We start from the raw sequence: 18,869 nt of genomic DNA on the forward strand, positions 1-18,869 counted from the left end.
CTTCATTAAGGTCCTCAGTCCAAAAATCACAGCCGGCGAAATGAACGGATAATGATACCGGTACTTGAGGTTTGATGCAGACCTGCAGAGTCCAGGTCCCATTGAAATTAATCCAAGGAAAAAAGTGTATATTTCCACCGGCAAGGGTGGGAAAAATATATCAGATGAACATATTTACTCACGCAACTCCTTTTTCTTTAACCAACTTTTTACCCCCTCTTCTTTCCTTGTCTGTCCCTCACCTTTAGCAGTCACCACTTAAACTCTGCACCCCGCGTTTGTTCCGCCCCTCATATTTCGTTCACTCGCAAAACATATCAGAATAAGTGTCTAAAATACATACAAATAAATACATTACAAAAATATACAGTTGCAAATACATATTATACATGGGTTACACATATTTACAAAGAAAGACGGTACACCGAGAGAGTTTTCAAAGCTTTAATAATAATAATATAGCTTTGACAGGGCAGTTCATGGTAGCAACACTCGAGCGCCGCTGGCGGCCGTTAGAAAAAGTACATAAATTGGCCGCATCACTGAATAAGCCGCAGGGTTGAAAGTTAGGGAAAAAAGTAGCGGCTTATTGTCCGGAATTTACGGTAATAACCAAAATTCAACAATGGCATTTTTTGTCTTTATCCAATTTCCTGGGCCCTGTCAATGATTTAAGAGCTTTTCATCCAATCGTTTGTAACTTTTTGTGTTTGTGTATGTTTAGTTAGAGAGATATAAATAATGTCTGGTTAATAATAATTTGTGCCAGTGTGATTACTGTTGTGCTTTTGAGAAACATATACACAGGTGTTCTATGAAATGAATCATTTTAATTTGAATGAATGCTTTTATTTTCACGCAACCCTAGTTCTTACTGTAGTTTTAATTCCACGTGTCTTATAGTTCAGTACGCCTTATATATAAAAAATTCCTTATGACTATTTTTTCGGGGGTGCACATTATAACATAGAACGTCTTATAGTGCAGAAAATATGGTACTTATATTTCTGACATAATATTTTAATATTTTATTGAAATAACTTATTTTCTTAATTATTTAAAGTTTCACTTGGCTGCACTGCCACCAGTGGATATTTTTCATTTTGAGATATATTTTCTAAAATTGTTATAATCAGGGTATGGTAGGGTTACTTTAACTGGATTACTTTCAATTACTTTTGGATTACTCCAATACCAAATATTTCAATAAAAGACAAAATAAACTAAATATGAATAAAATGACAAAATTTTGTGCAGGCTTGGGGAGTAATGGAATAGATGGAACGGCAAAAATGATGTTGGCAAGCTGTTTGGATTTATTTTCATTTTGTTTCTGTCGCATTTTATGTTAGTTTTGCCGGAGATCAAAGAGATCAAAGCCAGGAGAGAAAGCTTACCACGTGTTGTGAGTCATAATTGTATTCATATTTAGTTTATTATGTCTTCTATTAGCATATTTGGTATTGGAGTAATCCAAAAGTCATTGAAAGTAATCCAGTTAAAGTAACCCTACACAACCCTAGTCGCTGGTTCGCGCCTCGGCCGAGTCATACCTAAGACTTATAACATTGGTAAAATGGCGGCGCCCTCTGTTGGCTGCGGCTGCATCGGCTCGCTACAACGGGTCAGGTGTATCGACATTTCGTTCTGTGTACATTGTTACAAAGAATGACAATACAAAGGAAATTATTATTATTATTATTATAATCATAACAACTCAGCTTTGAGATAACTTAAACTAGGGCAGAAGTTTTTCGAAACGTTCAACTTCCACACACAAACAGAGGCGAACAAACCTAATACTCTAAACCGTTTTAAAAATGCATTGTTTTATATTTTTCTTGTTTCATTCGATAAATATTGATTGTGTACTGCTCCAGAGGATGCATGTGGCCCCGTTGTGTTCCAGTTTATTGCTTTTTATTCAGGAGGTGGGAAGGCTGTGTATTGTTGATAGCTTTTATAATTGCAAAATGATTATTTTTATATTGAAGAGAGAAGATGTTAGGGAAGTTTTCACCAAATGCCCAGGTACCACATGACTGGTTCTCCACTGATAATTAGATTTCCCGTGTTTATCACGACACCATAGAAAAACCCAATGGGCTGCAGCTGAGATAGCAGGGGTCAATGATAAATATATATTTTTAAAAGATAATTAGTGACACACAGCGGAAATACAGTAATATATAAGCGTGCTGTAAGACAGCTGCAGAACATCCAGAACGCTGCTGCTCAGGTCCTGACTAGAACCAGGAAGTACGACCATATTAGTCCTGTGCTCAAGTCTCTGCACTGGCTTCCTGTCGCTCAGAGAATAGACTTTAAAACAGCTCTGCTGGTGTATAAGTCTCTTCATGGTCTAGCACCAAAGTACATCTGTGACATGTTGGTCCCACATGAACCGTCTCGGACCCTGAGAACCTCAGGGACAGGCCTTCTGCTGGTACCCAGAGCCAGGACTAAACAGGGTGAAGCTGCGTTTCAGTTCCATGCAGCTAAACTCTGGAATAGTCTTCCTGATGACGTCAGACAGGCGTCTACTCCGACAGTGTTTAAGTCCAGGCTGAAAACAGCTCTGTTCAACTGTGCATACAACTGAAAGGCTTCTATCTGCACTCTTCACTTTTACCTTATTTTAATTCATTAATTTTATTATGTTTTATCTGTGGTTTTAATGCATTTTAAAAACCACATTTTAAATTTTCAATGTCTTTTACTGTGTGTTTTTAACCTGTCTGCCATGTCTGTAAAGCACTTTAAATTACCTTGTGCTCGCACATTCCCGGCGCAGAAGAAAATCTAGCCAGCGCAAAAATGAGGGCTCAAAATTACTTATTAAGAAGCGACTTAAGTCAAAGTTACAGTGCATGAAGGTAAAAATACACGGGTTCCCCTGATTTTGTGTCCCAAATGCAGTATTTTGAAGTCGAACGAAGTTGAGTAAAGTAAGTAGAGTATGACGAGAACTGGCTTCTTCCGCTCGGCTCACTAAAAAGGGTCCTAAACGGCTCTACAGGTTATTTTTTTAATCCCAACATGACCAAATATTAAGTAAAATTATGCACAAAATGACTTAAAGGAAGGGGGAATAGAACAAAAAGAAAAAAATACCAAAATGAAAAAGTAGTGAAAAGCTGAGAAAAAAAGAAACAAAAGGAAGAGAAAAAAAAGACAAATTTAGAAAAAAGCCAGAAAAAAAGAAAAGAAAGAAATGTAGGAAAAAAGTAAATAGAGAACAAAAAGAAAAAAGTAACAGCTCACAATGAGATTTTTTTAAAGGAATTTAAAAAAAAAGTAGAAAAAAAAACACCGAAAAAAGAATAAAAAGTTTGTTGCATTCAAATAATTTCCAATTATATCAAGTGAATCGTGTTGCCAACATTATACTTCCACTAAAAAATGTGATTAAGTACAGTTCTGTATCTTACAACCGACCAAATAAGCCCCCCAAAATGTTAATATTATGCGACAAAATATATCAGGAAATAAAAAGAAATGGATATCTTGTGAAAGAATTGTAAGAACAAACGGCGTATATAGGCCGTACAACCTTTGCAATGGTACACGAGTCAATTCATTCAAAAGAGAAAAATCATTTTGCATTGCCGGAAACTCAGCAAAATGTACCGTGATGTCAAGTTTTGGACATGTTTGATAATAAATTATCTTGCCACATTTGGGATTATGGTGGCTCACTGTTGTTTCAAGCGCTGCTCACCGACTTTGTGTGAACGCTCAGACCCGTGGAAAATTACAGGGAACATTGCTTGTGTATGAATTGTGCTATACAAATAAACTTGCCTTGCCTATATATGATATATAGGCCATATATACTATATACGTTATGGTATTAAATGAGTTGAGTCTTCTATTTTTGTCAGTGGAATGTTTTCCTCATCTGACTTCCAGATAGGCAGCTTGCCTTCATTTGCCACCCTATGATTAATGGTTGACTATATGAGGCTAAATGTCAGCAAGGATAGGTTCCAGCTCCCCGTGGGCGATGGACCTATAAAAGTTATAGAGACTGAATAGTCAAAAATGCTTTAAAATGGGCCATCAATGTTCCTCTTAATAGGTAAACAACCCCTTGCCCCACCCACATGCCCTACCCAAAAATAAGGACGGTTAGGGGGGCATTATATCCCTGTATTTCTTTTAGTCACAGGGTAAACTTATTTTAAGCACCTTCCACAGGATGTAAACGTAATTTCAAGCTGCATTTAAATAGCCTTTTCCGGGCTCTCCAGATGAAACTGAGGCAATAACAAATGCCATGATTACCTTTTTTTTATAGCATAATAATTCATATTCCCCAGCTAACAAAAAGGTGCATTACTGCAGCAACCATTTCTTAGCCACCTATTACTATTATTTTACACAAACTATTACCGTATTTTCTGGGATATAAGGACACCCTCCAAATATCCTTCCGTGAGCTAATTGTTTCATTCATAAGGGGCACTTCACGATAAAGTTCATGACAGTAAAACTACAATTATATTGAAGGTTGCATTAAAAAAAAAACATCAGGAAAAACAAACGTATTTCAGAGAACATACACATTTGGAATTCCATTTTCACAACTAAATTAACCTTATTCTATAGTTGCTGTACATATGAGTATTTCATTAAAATGATGCATTTCAGATTGTATTTACCATAAATTCCGGACTATAAGCCGCTACTTTTTTCCCTAACTTTCAACCCTGCGGCTTATTCAGTGATGCTGCCAATTTATGTAATTTTCTGAACGGCCGCCAGCGGCGCTCGAGTGTTGCTACCATTAACTGCCCTGTCACAGGCACTGTTTGGGATGAAAGTTATATTATTATTGTCAAAGCTTTAAAAACTCTCTCGGTGTACCGTCTTTCTTTGTAAATATGTGTAACCCATGTATAATATGTATTTGCAACTATATATTTTTGGAATGTATTTATTTGTATTTATTTTGGACACTTATTCTGATATGTTTTGCACGGGTGAATGAAAAAGGAGGGGCGGCACAAACGCGGGGTGACGAGTTTAAGGGGGACCGCTAAAGGTGAGGGACTGACAAAAAAAGTGAAGAGGACGTAAAAAGTTGGTTAAAGAAAAACGAGTTGCGTGAGTAAATGTGTTCATCTGATATATTCCCCCCCCCTACCTTTGGACATATACACTTTTTTCCTTGGATTACTTTCAACAGGACCCGGACTCTGCAGGCCTGCATCAAACCTTAAGTACCATATCATTTTCCGTTCATTTTGCCGGCTGTGATTTTTTGGACTGTGGACTTTAATGAAGGACATTTAGTTTAAATCGCGGGTTTGGGTTAATTTTGTGTTTGTGTTATATTTTTTTTAATGTGGGCGCATGCGGCTTATATACAGGTGCGGCTTGTGTATGAACAAAATCGGTTTTCCTCTTAATAATCAGGTGCACTCTATAGTCCGGAATTTACGGTAATGTACTTCCGGTCTCTAAGGCGCATTTAGGAATTTATGGATATCTTTTTTTTTTTTTTTTTTTTTTTTAGGTGTGCCCTACTGCCGAGAAAATACAGTATATTTTAATAACAAAAAGGTTGGGTGTGTGATTTAAGGTGTCCGTAAAAAGTAATAAGTTGAATATATTCCCTATTAGAAATGTGTTAACAACGCCCATCTGGGTTCAAAGACCTCTTATGTATCACTTTTAACTGTACCTTTCTGCTTTTATCTTATTTTAGCAATGAAGTTTGGGACAGAACACATTAGGTAGGAGGAATGGGGTGGAAGGCTGCTGAGTGACGTCATGCTTGTTCCCGCAGGCTTTTGTTTTTATTTGTTATAGTAGCATGAACATTCTCTCATCTTATCTCATTAGCTGCACCGCTTATCCTCAGTAGGGTTGCGGGGATGCTGGAGTCCATCCCAGCAATCATCGGGCAGTGGGCAGAGGACACCCTGAACTGTCCAAACGGCATCCCACCCAAGAAAGATAAAAACATGAGTCTATTAAAGCACTTCTAAGGCTAGGTTCACATGGAGGAAAATTTGATGTTTTTTTCCCAACAATTCAACCTGTAACCGATCTGTTAAAGTATGTCGGCACATACCCAATTATTTCACACCAGACATAGGCTACTTTTATGTGTGGTCCTAATCTGATATCTATCTGATCCCTTGGAATGCAACTGTTGGTCGGGACGCATCCATGAGACCTGTACGTCCTCGCTAAGCAACATGTGTCACTATTCTGCGTTCAACGAGGCGGAGGAGGAAGGTACATCAACAACTACAGTGGATCCCTGGTTCTCGACCATAATCCATTCCAGAACCCTGTTTGAAAACCGATTTGTTCGATCACCATTCAAAATAATGAAAATCGTTTTAATCCGTTCCAACACCCTGACTGTTTACCTTGAATGTTCAACGTAAACATAATGCTAACCCAGACTAATCGTACGTTCGCGTTATCGTAATCTTTGGTACGAAAGATTACTCTAACATGAACATGTAAAAATAAAAATTAAAATGATAAAGAAAAGAATTATGAATATGATTTCTTACCTTTGTGGTGGTCAGCAGAAGGCGCAGGTGGACAGCGGGGTATTCCCTAGCAAGATCAGACACTCGCAAACCTCCTTCATATTTTGCTATTATTTCTTTCTTAAATGCAATAGTTGTACGCACTACTTTTCTTTTTTCACCTGTAGCAACTTTGCTGCTTGCACTGACTTCGGAGGCATAATTAGGCGCTAAAACACTTGGTACACGTATATTAAAAGCGAAAGCAAAACGAAGCACGTCCGCACGCGATAACAGTTGGTCACGAAAAGAGAGATCTACACCCGTGCACCGCTCAGCATCGCACCGTAGCGTACGCACTCAGGCATTACCGGCGTTCGAACTCCGATTTTTTGACCGAACAGCGAAGCAAGAATTTCTCGAAATTTTTGGTCGGACTCCGATTTGTTCGAACTGAGAGGCGTTCGAAAACCGAGGTTCCACTGTATGGTGAAAGAAAACAAGTGGAGCATTTGATTGGGAGGAAGCAAGCTTTTGGATACAACTGATATTTCGAGGGACAACTCTGAGGAGGCCACACTAGAGTGATATTATTGGAACCGAGAAGTTTTTGAAAATATTTTAAGAGAAATGGCCCAGCGCAGGCATAGACGGTCCTGGTTCCAAAGAAAAATAAAGAGCCTCCAAGCCAAATATAAGAAAGTATAGACTCAAACAACCAATGTGGCCGTGGATGTGTTAAATTCTATAAAAAGCTCGACCGCATTTTGGGAGACCAGCCCAGCGTTCAGCCAGTTGAGCTGCCAAAAAGCTCTACCGAAGAGAAGAGCCAAGGTGAAGCAGATAGCACAGCGAGTAGTATACGTAAATTACAAATGGAGTCTGAGTCACATCATTATCCAAACACTCCTGACTGTGACTCTGCCCCAACACATTTCTGTAGACTGACGTTTCTGGCCTAGCCCCACAAAATACCATAGTTCAAATCCTGCCTCTCGTTCTTCTTAATCTTCTTAGAATGTCGTACATGTTCTGCCTCTGTTAACACAATAACTTCGAAATTGTTTGATACGCTCCGCCATTACCATCCATGACTACTTCCGCAAAGTCTGAGCGGGTTGGGTGAGATATCATGTGTCCAAATCTGCACATGCGGGACTCTTGTCGTGTTCACACAGGAGCTCACATACAAGGCACATTTGGTTGGAAGTGTGAACGATCCCACAAAAACATTGGATTTCACCCAAAAACTGGATTTGAGCATTAAGTTCTGCAGAGTGAACCTAGCCTAAGAAATGCACGTACTTGCATGTGCATCATGAAAGAGCTGACTCAGCTGCAATTATTACATAAGCCAAGAGATGGTTGCAGTGACTGAAAAAATTCAAAGTTGCGCATAGTTCTTTTAAATAAAATGTAAACTCAATACATTTTCAATGCACATTGAGGTTAGCTGGAAATAAAAAATGCAGTTTAAAAAAAAAAAAAAAACATCTGTGGCACCTAAGTACATATTCAACCATTTTGTATTGTATTAATATATTCTAATGAGCTACTCACACTGGGCAGCACGGTGGAGCGGTGGATAGCACGTGTGCGGCACAGTTTTAAGGTCTTGGGAACCTCCTGTGTGGGTTCACATCCAGCTACTAGACTCACTGTGCGGAGTTTGTATGTTCTCCCCGTGCTTGCGTGGGTTTCCTCCGGGCACTCCGGTTTCCTCCCACATTCCAAAGACATGCATTTCAGGTGAATTGGCCGGTCCAAATTGTCCCTAGTTGTGAATGAGCGAGCAAATTGTCTGTCCCTGTATGCCCTGCGATTGGCTGGCAACCAGATCAGGGTGTCCCCTGCCCACTGCCCGATATTTGCTGGGATGGGCTCCAGCACCCCCCGCAACCCTACTGATGATAAGCGGTGCGGCTAATGAGATGAGATGAGCTACTCACAGAGTAGTCAATCCCCCCTTAATCACAAAATTGTCTCAAAGGACTACACAGGATTACAAGTACACCATCGCCTGATCTTAAACCACCATGCAGGCAAGGAAAAACTCAAAACCTCAGCGTGAGGAAAAAAGAAACCTTGAGAAGCGGCCTCACAATTGGTAATCCCCCTTCCAGGATGACCAGGGTGGAATAGATTTAGCATTGAGTTACAGAACACAAACATAGTAAACATCAATAAAAGAGAACACTCGGTAACATGTTGAAGTTTGTCCGGAAATTGCATGACAACAAACGACGCCTCAAATCTGGAAACTAGTCCATAAAGTCCATGACAGCAACGACGCAGCTTCCCATCTCTGCCGGCTGGTCCATGCAGGCGTTCACATGCTTCAGGTCCAGAAGCTGGTCCGCTGACTCATCTCAAATCCTCCTTCTCCCATATAATTGTCCTATATAAATCTGGTAAACTGATTAGTTAGTGAGTAAAATTGTGGGCCAGCTACTGGTGAAATGACAGAATGCCGCACTTACATGCCTCAGAGTCACAACATTTTGCCTCTGTGGAATAAATTAAAACGTATTACCGTGTCCATTTTACCTCTGAAAAGTGATGGGTCCCGGGGATTCGCAAAAATCTATGGGTCGCAACAGAGATCTATGGGTCCCCAAAATTTAGTGTTATCGAGGCTGAAATTGTAAAACGGCGACAAATATATAATCTATATCTCTATATCCATTCAGTTTTAATTATCACAGTTTATTGGTAATACGAATCAGTTATCACTTCAAGATTTTTCAGTTCACAACAATATTGTACATTATACAAAATAGTATTGCTGAAATAATTATATTAATCTATATTTTCATTCAGTTTTAATCATCACAGTTAATTGGTAATACAAAGCAGTTGTCACTTCAGATTTTTCAGTTCACAATATTGTAAATTATACAAAATAATATTGCTGATATATTAGTCTATTCATTCATGCAGTTTTAATCATCACATTTAATTGGTAATACAAAGTATTTATCACTTCAGATTTTTCCGTTCATATATTCTTCGTGGTTTGCTGTTATGCCACAGTTGTAATGCTTTCTCAAGGTCCAATCCATTATCATCCTCCTCATAGCGTCACCAGGAATAAAATTAAGTCAATTTTGGCAGAAAAGTCCTTATCTTGCTTCAGAGTATTACTTTGTTTATTTTCTTTCGTCGAGTCCTTCGCTTCAACACACGTGTTTTCCTAGCCTCTCGTGTTTTCCTAGCGATCTTCCAAAGAATTTCTCCGCCGTTTTTTCGTGCCGGAATTATTGCCGTTGTTATCACTTTCGGCATTATGTTTCGACTTATTACTGACACTGAAGAAATTACCAATTTTGTGTTGATTTTCACCTTAAATCGACGACAACCACCACAACAATGACGTCATCTCGAAGCAACAAGATCTCGTCTGCCGAGATCGGCGTGCAGACGAAAACTCGGCTAGCGAGACAAAAACAACAATGGTGGATCTGCCTGACGAAAAGTTTGGAGTGCGGTAAATCTTTGTTAAAAATAAAAGTAATCGGGTAAAAATTGCAATTTTGTGTCGAAAAAGTTGCGTCTAGGAAGCAGGGACGCAGGCAAACGAGAACACTGGTATTATAACATAGTGTGGAGCAATCGAGCAACCCGAACAGCACACAACAGAACCAAAACAGTGACTCACTGTCACAGTGTGGAGTGCGTAGTCGATGTTTTTCTCATCACCCCCTACCTTCACACTTGTTTTTACAAGTTGTTTGCTAAAACAAAACAGACGTCGAAACTTTCTGTGGAAATTGCATGTTCCGCTACTTAATTATTTACTTGGGTGCCTCCAAAGACCAAAAGCACGCTCAGAAAGACATGTTGCAAACAAACAAGGGGAATATATACAATCGGGAAAGTTAGCAGTGTACAGGGATGACAAATGGACTCTTCAGATCTCACAATCTTGTATTTGGAAGGCTTTAATTGAACATGAGCTAAGCACGGACACGGCAGACAAGATGAAAGCCCAAGGGGCTTTTTTTCAATTTTGTAAAAGACTATGGGATTTCTTTTTTGAAACGCAAGCTAACATCAAACCCACGCATGCATCTAAAATTATTTGGGAAGCACTCAAAGAACAAAAGAGGAGGTTGTATCAAAAACACTTCTCATACATAAAATTCCTGGCGCAAAGTCAATATATAAAGACTGTTTTTTGTATAGTAAACACTCCAGGAAGGTAAATGTATTACCAGTGTTGGGACTAAAGCTTTATAAATGACTGCGTTCCTGGAATGCTATTTACAATATTTTATTCATGCAGTCCAAATTATTAAAATTGGATGATTTAATAAAAGTTCTCTCTTCAAAACTGTTATTTAAGGTCATAGTGCCAGAAAACATACAAACATTATTCACTCGGAAAGTGGGAAATTATAACTTGAGGGGTTGTAGTGAATTCAAAATCCCAAAGGTGAGAACAACTAGGAAAAGTATGTGTGTGTCTGTGTGTGGAGTCAAACTTTGATTTTATCTTGTAAATTATTCCAAACAATGTCCAACTATCCATGTGTTCAAATTTAAATAAAAAAAAGCATTACTGGCAAAATACAGGGATGAAGAAAATGGGATATGAGGGAGATTGGAAATACTGCGTTTAAAACTATGGTTAACTTGTTGTTATTGTTGCTATTATTATATCATAACTATTATTATAAATATTATGTTTATTTTTATTGTTGTTTTTATCATTGGTGCCGCAGTGACATTTGGTAACTAGGCGCATTATGACGTTGAGGGATGGCTATTGCGAAGATTAGTGTATAAAATATGTGATTATAGTAATTATTATAATTATTGTTATCCTACCTATGTAATAAGTATATCCATGAGATTTTGTTATATTAGACATAAGAGGAAAGGAGGATTTGTAAAATGTATTTAGTAGGGAAGATAAAGGGGTAGGAAAAATAAGCATCTGCTTCTGACTACCCCTTTTCGAACATGTTATGTGACATTATTTTGTTGTTGACTCATTGTTTTTATTTTAATATTCGAAATAGAAGTTTTCATTCATCCATTCATTTTCTCAGTAGTGAGTACTGTAACACGTTATTAACACGAATCAGTAACTAACTATTGTTACTACATGGAGCATTACTGTGTTACTCATTAACTGCACATCACGAATTACGATGTTCTTCGACTGATGAACAATACTGCATCTCTCATAATGTCTCATACAGTCCAAAATGTTGGGTGAGCATAATTATACCTGTGTAAATTACAACTACGTAAAGATATGGTGGTGCCGTCTCATGCATGAGGGTGCTTAATTTCTCCTCATGGAGATATTATCCTTACTGTATATACTTGCTTTCAAGATAAATTTCCAACTATAAAGTAAAATACTCAAATCAGGGGGTCATTTTAAATGAGGATACAGTTGAACCTCGGTTTTCGAACGCCTCTCAGTTCGAACAAATCTGAGTCCGACCAAAAATTTCTAGAAATTATTGCTTCGCTGTTCGGACGCCGGTAATGTGTGAGTGCGTACGCTAGGGTGTGATGCTGAGCGGCGTACGGGTGTAGATCGCTCTTTGCATCCCCAACTGTTATCACGTTCGGACGTGCTTCGTTTTGCTTTCGCTTTTAATATAGGTGTACCGAGTGTTTTAGCCCCTAATTATGCCTCAGAAGAAAGTCAGTGCAAGCAGCAAAGTTGCTACAGGTAAAAAAAAGAAAAGTAGTGCGTACAACTATTGCATTTAAGAAATAAATAATAGCTCCACCGTCTACCTGTGCCTTCTGCTAACCTTCACAAAGGTATGAAATCCTATTCATAATTATTTTCTTTATTCTTTTTTTTTTTTTTTTTTACACGTTCATGTTAGCGTAATCTTTCGTAAGGAAGATTAGCCTGGGTTAGCTTCATGTTTACGTTAAACATTCAGGGTGTTGGAACAGAGCCCAACATTCAGGGTGTTGGAACGGAGCCCCCTTTCCAATGAACCGCTCACCACTTGTTGAGGAGACCCGGTTGCTAAATGACTTGTGAACCACCTGATTTTTTCGTTTCTACACGTTCATGTTAGCGTAATCTTTCGTACGGAAGATTACGATAACGCGAACATACGATTAGCCTGGGTTAGCTACATGTTTACGTTAAACATTCAGGGTGTTGGAACGGATTAAAACGATTTACATTATTTTTAATGGGAAAAATTATTTTCGGTGATCGAACAAATCGGTTTTCGAACAGGGTTCTGGAACGGATTATGGTCGAGAACCGAGGTTCCACTGTATTTGGTTGTGTCAGTAATTTAGCCCAAGAGTGGGGAGGGGGATGCGGCTTATACAGGAACAACAAAGAAACTCAGTCAATGGGGCAAATTTAAGTGCAGAATTGATAGTGGTTTTTTTTTTCTGTCTTTTTGTTTGTACGTTTATTTTGCTGAAAAAAAAAAGAAAGAACAATCTTGGACAGTCCTCAGAAATGGACAAGGATATCTTGAAGTGGTTTGAAGACAAAATGAACATGGAGTGTCTCCGCAAAGTGTTCACTTGCAAACTCTTGAAATTTTACGCCACAAAATCTTAAGGGTTGAGGTTCCTGTACATGTTTTCTTCTATTTATTTGATCATTTTTGGGGGGGAATGGGTTACATTTTAAACAAAATACTGTAACTGATAACCCTAACTACTGTTTTTCAGTTAAATGCCCAACACTGCGTATCCCAATGGTAACTCTTTGAAAAAAACTCAAATTGCCTTTGTGACTTTCTGCAGTTGGTTGTTTGAAATATTGTCTGCCCACCACAGTTCATTTGCAAGCCTTGCGGGATTGGGAATTTTGGATTACGGTTTAATAATCAGCCTCATTAATCCAGTGAAGGGATATTTATTGTCGGTACATCTGTAGCTGCGCAGGTTACAGTGAGGGGTCATTAAAAGCCCACAGGGCGGTTATGATGTCGTTAGGAGAGGAAATAAAAAGCAGATCTTCTTTGAATGGGTCCGTATTATGACCGTAAAACCCGCATCTCAAATTAAGTAAAATTGCCTTGATGGATTTCGCCTAATCAACTGAACTGGAAATGGAGAATGGTTGAGTGCTTTTGTGGAGCAGTTGAGTAGATTGGTGTCAAGCTCCTATAGGGTATCATAAATTAATTAGCAAAATGCAGTATTCACAATTCGTATTGATTCAGTTTTCCGTATTTTCACCTTACTTGCCTATTCTGCTCATCAAGCTCTTAAATGGAAAAGTAATACAGTTATAGTGACAATGATAGATCTCAACTGGGACAATGTTTGTAAATCAAGATAACAAAACAAGAAGATGCATTTTTTTCCAAGCCACCTAATTTATAAAAAGAATAAATTATCTTAACACAATTTAATACATATAAGTGTCACAAACCCAGGTCAGGAAACAGGGAGCAGAACCCACTCGCGGAACGTTGCTCACAGTATATTGGGGAGAAGAGGAATGAGCGCACAATGGATCCGGGGATCGTTGGTCGCGGAAGTAGATTGATCGGAACGAGGAAGTGGTCAAAATCAAACAAATCGAGAACAAAACAGTAGCAAAACACGGGCAAAAACAGGGATTCACAGGGCTTGACGTATCTCAACAGAGTTTAGCAGGAGTTTTGCAGACGCTCCGACACCAGGCGACTCACAGACAGCATGTTTCAGCTGGTGTCCATGGGTGGGGCCCAATAGGCGCCGTGGCAACCGTGACAGAACCTGGCACCACACGGCGGGGTCCAATTGGGCGCCATGGCAACCGTGACAGAACCCCCCATCAAGGGATGTCTCCAGAAGTCCTAACAAAAACAAATTACGTTGCACTCCAGAATGGGCTGATTCTCCGGGGGCCTCACTTCAGCCCCCGAAGGCGTGGCAAAAGCAGGAACAGAGAAAGGCTGGGCCGGCAGAGTCGAGCTGGCAGACGGGAGAGTCGGACAAGTCGAGCTGGCAGACGGGATAGTCGGACCGGTCGAGCTGGCAGACGGAAGAGTCGACGGGCCGAGCTGACAGAGGGGAGAGTCGAACGGGTGGAGCTGGCAGACGGGAGAGTCGGAAGAGTCGGACTGGCAGACTAAAGAGTCAGACTGGCAGACGAAAGAGTCAGACTGGCGAGCAGAAGAGTCGGACTGGCAGACTAAAGAGTCAGACTGGCAGACGAAAGAGTCGGACTGGCGAGAAGAAGAGTCGGACTGGCGAACAGAAGAGTCGGACTGGCGAACAGAAGAGTCGGACTGGCGAACAGGAGAGTTGGACTGGCAAACAGGAGAGTCGGACTGGCTAACAGGAAAGTCGGACTGGCGAACAGAAGACTCAGGCAAGCAGACGGGTGTGGAAGGCCGGCCGACGAACCTCAACCCTTAAGATTTTGTGGCGTTTGCAAGTTTGCAAGTGAACACTTTTTTTTTTTCTTTTTTTTTTTCCTTACATTTAACTACACGTTTATATTTTTTTAGCAATTCTTATAAATATACTTCTTGTGTATGAGCTAAGGTGAATCCAACATGAGATAATGGTGATATGATGTGATTATTTTATTTATTCAACATTCACTTTTGTGAATACACCAATGTAAAAAGTGTCAAGACAGTTGTGGGACTAGACCAAGCTAAAACTTGTTTTTTTTTACTTTCAGCCATTTTTTTTCTTTCTGTTATCATTTAAATTTTCCAGAATAGTGGTTGATTTTGAAATCATTTTAACCTTGCATATGTAATGAACAGAAACAAAATAATTAAATGTCAACAATAACAAGAAAATGCTGTACTTGTTGACAGTTTAACATAAAAAAAAAACAAAGTATAAACTATAAAACAGTTCCAGTTCCTGTCTGACAAATGTCATCAGTGAGAAATGTAATAGTGATTTTACTGTGAATTTAAATCACCATGAAACTGTGTGTTTGCCAAAAACATGGATGCAGGAACTGCTTAAAATTGTTGCTTGGGACAAAGATTGTAAATTCAATATTTTACCAATAGTACAGTACTTGTTTAATAATGCATTTAGATCGCACCATGTGATGCTGAGTGTCCATTAAGAATGCCAGGAATTATATTGTTGCAATATTTCCAATAAAATAAAACAATTTCAATGTATCAATCACCTGTAGTACAATAATCCAATAACTAGCAAAAAGATGCCCCACGCGCAGACAACAAACACCCATAAATCCCAGCATTATACTCTATTATTCCCTGAGCAGTGACTCTCTGAAAGATTGATGTTTAACATCAGAACTAAATTCCGCCAATTACACAAATTGGCAAGCAGTTCATGAAATAACCCAAGATAGCCTATCATTACCAATCAAATTTCAATCTTGATGTTTCCCCAAAAGTTTCTGCATTGTAATTGTGCCTTGAGTAATTTGCAGTCTGTCTGCTTTGGAGTAAAACTAGACTTTTTATTCACCTCTGAATGCTCAACTCCGTCCAGCAGCTAATTGCCAACGTTAAACTTACAGTCAGTCTTTTTTGCCCCTTATTGTTAAAGGTATTCCCAAACAGATTTTTTTTTCAATCAGACACAGAACACGTGGTGTTCCTCCCCACAAGTATGTAAATATTTTGAAACTGTTGTGCCGGGGGCCTCAAGAAACTGTAGATGCTTGTTTCCTGTAGAGCTGTTACATAATTGAAGAAACCCTTTTAAATCCCATTAACACGACATATGAGACCAGCTCCGAAACAAACAGTGACTGTTGTGAACAGCAATTGCATACCGCTCATTTCTGCTTTGAGATGAGCCTTTGTGGATTTTCGTTTGTGTTTTTTGCTGCGTGTGTCACGGTTGGTATACTTTGTCCAGCTAGCTCCTCATTAGAGTTGCGTCTTCCTAGAGCTTTCCTGTTTTGTTTGCTCCTGGTTGGCTCTCATTCGCTGCCCACTGTGTGTTATTTCGCCGGATGGCCTGGTGTTAGTGCCAGTTTTGCATTGTTCTTTGGTTTTTTTGTTTGTCGCTGTAACTATTGTCCCCTTTTGAGGTTGGTACCCGATTTGTCAGGCTACTCACTGCGTGTCTTTTAGTCGTCCAGCCTTGCATTTTTTTGCAGAGATTTTGGTAGCATTGCGTTGTTGGGTCCCAGTTAGCCCCTTGTTGGCTGCTCACATTTTTTTTTTTTTTTGGCCAGTTTGCCCCTTTGTGGCTGCGCACGGTCCAGGGTTGGGTAGGGTTACTTTAACTTGATTACTTTCAATTACTTTGGGATTACTCCGATACCAAATATGCTAATAAAAGACAAAATAAACTAAATATGAATAAAATTACTAAATTTTGTGCAGGCTTGGGGAGTAACGGAATACATGGAACGGCAAAAATGATGTTGGCAAGCTGTTAGGATTTATTTTCATTTTGTTTCTGTCGTATTTTTTGTTAGTTTTGCCGGAGATCAAAGAGATCAAAGCCAGGAGAGAAAGCTTACCACGTGTTGTGAGTCATCATTTTATTCATATTTGGTTTCTTTAGTCTTTTATTAGGATATTTGGTATTGGAGTAATCCAAAAGTAATTGAAAGTAATCAAGTTAAAGTAACCCTACCCAACCCTGTGCACACTCTATGTTGTACCATACTGCATCCACCTGTGACTAAACACCTCTACATTATCAACAAAAACGACCAAAAGTTTAAACGCTTGAAAGTTATTTGGCTAAATAATGTGAAAAACAATATGGGGACTGGCCTGCTAGGATACTGATGTTACCAATTACGTCACCGCTCAAAACCCAAATGCATAACCTTGTAAAATATCTCAAAGATGCCGAGGAAATATATATAGCTTTTATGCAATAACCATGCTCTATTTCCTGACAATCTGCATGTTTAATAATTTGGCATTACCTTTAATTATTTGCCTGCTAGATAGGGGAGCTATAATAATTATGAGAAGCAATCTAGGACTGAAAAGTCAAAACAATTAGCTGACAGATGCTTAAGCACTCCCGCACGAGCGGGGGTCCGTCCTAATTCAGTTTGGGTGATAATGATCTGAATGTTCGTCACTAACAGGGAGACGATCTGCATTGATTCATCATTTGGCGGATTTTCAAAAAAGCGACTCGAAGGCATTGACGCATCCCTCTTTGTTGTTTTTTTTTTCCATTTCTTAGCACGTATTGAATAAAATGAGAGCATAATATCCATTTAAAACATTTAAATCAAATGCTAAAGATTTGAGCAACCCCATACAAAAGTCTACTGCATACATAATGAGTGTGTCTGTTGATAAAATTCTAACAAAATATCATTATCACTGTCCCACATGGTGCTGCTTTTCTCAGAGTCACAATGTTGCTGTGGTCAGGGTTGGGTAGGGTTACTTTAACTGGATTACTTTCAATTACTTTTGGATTACTCCGATACCAAATGTGCTAATAAAAGACAAAAAAAACTAAATATGAATAAAATAACTACATTTTGTGCAGGCTTGGGGAGCGACGGAATACAAGGAACGGCAAAAATGATGTTGGCAAGCTGTTTGGATTTATTTTCATTTTGTTTCTGTCGCATTTTACGTTAGTTTTGCAGGAGATCAAAGAGATCAAAGCCAGGAGAGAAAGCTTACCACGTGTTGTGAGTCATCATTTTATTCATATTTAGTTTATTTTGTCTTTTATTAGCATATTTGGTATTGGAGTAATCCAAAAGTAATTGAAAGTAATCCAGTTAAAGTTACCCTACCCAAACCTGGCAATCATAAAACAAATTTGACAACCAACTTTGCCTTCGTTTAATTATTGTGTTAACTTTATATATTCCGCTCTATAATCTACTTCAAATTTGATTGTTAACACAATGATTCAGCATTCTTTCCTTTTTCCCTTTGTTGATGAGTTCAGAACTCACTCTTTTCTGGTATGTAATTTAATTTATTCAGTTGTAAATTTCTTACCATACCACGACAACCCTGTATGTAACATCCCACATGCCGACATTTCTTGTGTAAATACCATGTAAATTATAACTATAGCCTTATCCCCCTTGTCTTATAACATTATCTTCTCTGTTCCTTTATCTTCTTGCTCATACCTCACTATGAATGTGTAAAACTGGAGTGTCATGCCCAATTTCGTTGTCACAATATGTTAGCCCATTTGTAACAATGACAATAAAGGTATATTCTATTCTATTCTATTCTATTATATGCAATTTAATTGTCAGAAAATACATGTGTCTTTTTCAGTTACCAAATAACAAAAGTGCTTCGTTATATTGTTGTGCGGAAAGGGCCATATTATAAAAAAGTTTAAGATTATAAAATTACTGAGGTAAATGGAGTTTTGTTTCATAGCTATCATCTTTTTGGGCAATTTTGTTAGTGTAGTGCACTGGTGTCAAACAGGCGGCCCGCGGGCCAGATCAGGCCCGCTAAGGGATTGAAT

General features: G+C 38.8%; 1 protein-coding gene across 1 annotated transcript in view; it reads left to right on the top strand.

Annotated features, from left to right (window-relative positions):
* LOC148364764 (metabotropic glutamate receptor 4-like) overlaps positions 1 to 18,869 on the top strand; it is a 445,635-nt gene that overhangs the window by 313,144 nt on the left and 113,622 nt on the right. The gene's annotated exons all lie outside the window — the stretch shown is intronic.

The sequence above is a fragment of the Urocampus carinirostris genome, chromosome 6, assembly GCF_059441175.1.
Source record: "Urocampus carinirostris isolate Australia breed hairy pipefish chromosome 6, RoL_Ucar_1.0, whole genome shotgun sequence".
NCBI lineage: Eukaryota > Metazoa > Chordata > Actinopteri > Syngnathiformes > Syngnathidae > Urocampus > Urocampus carinirostris.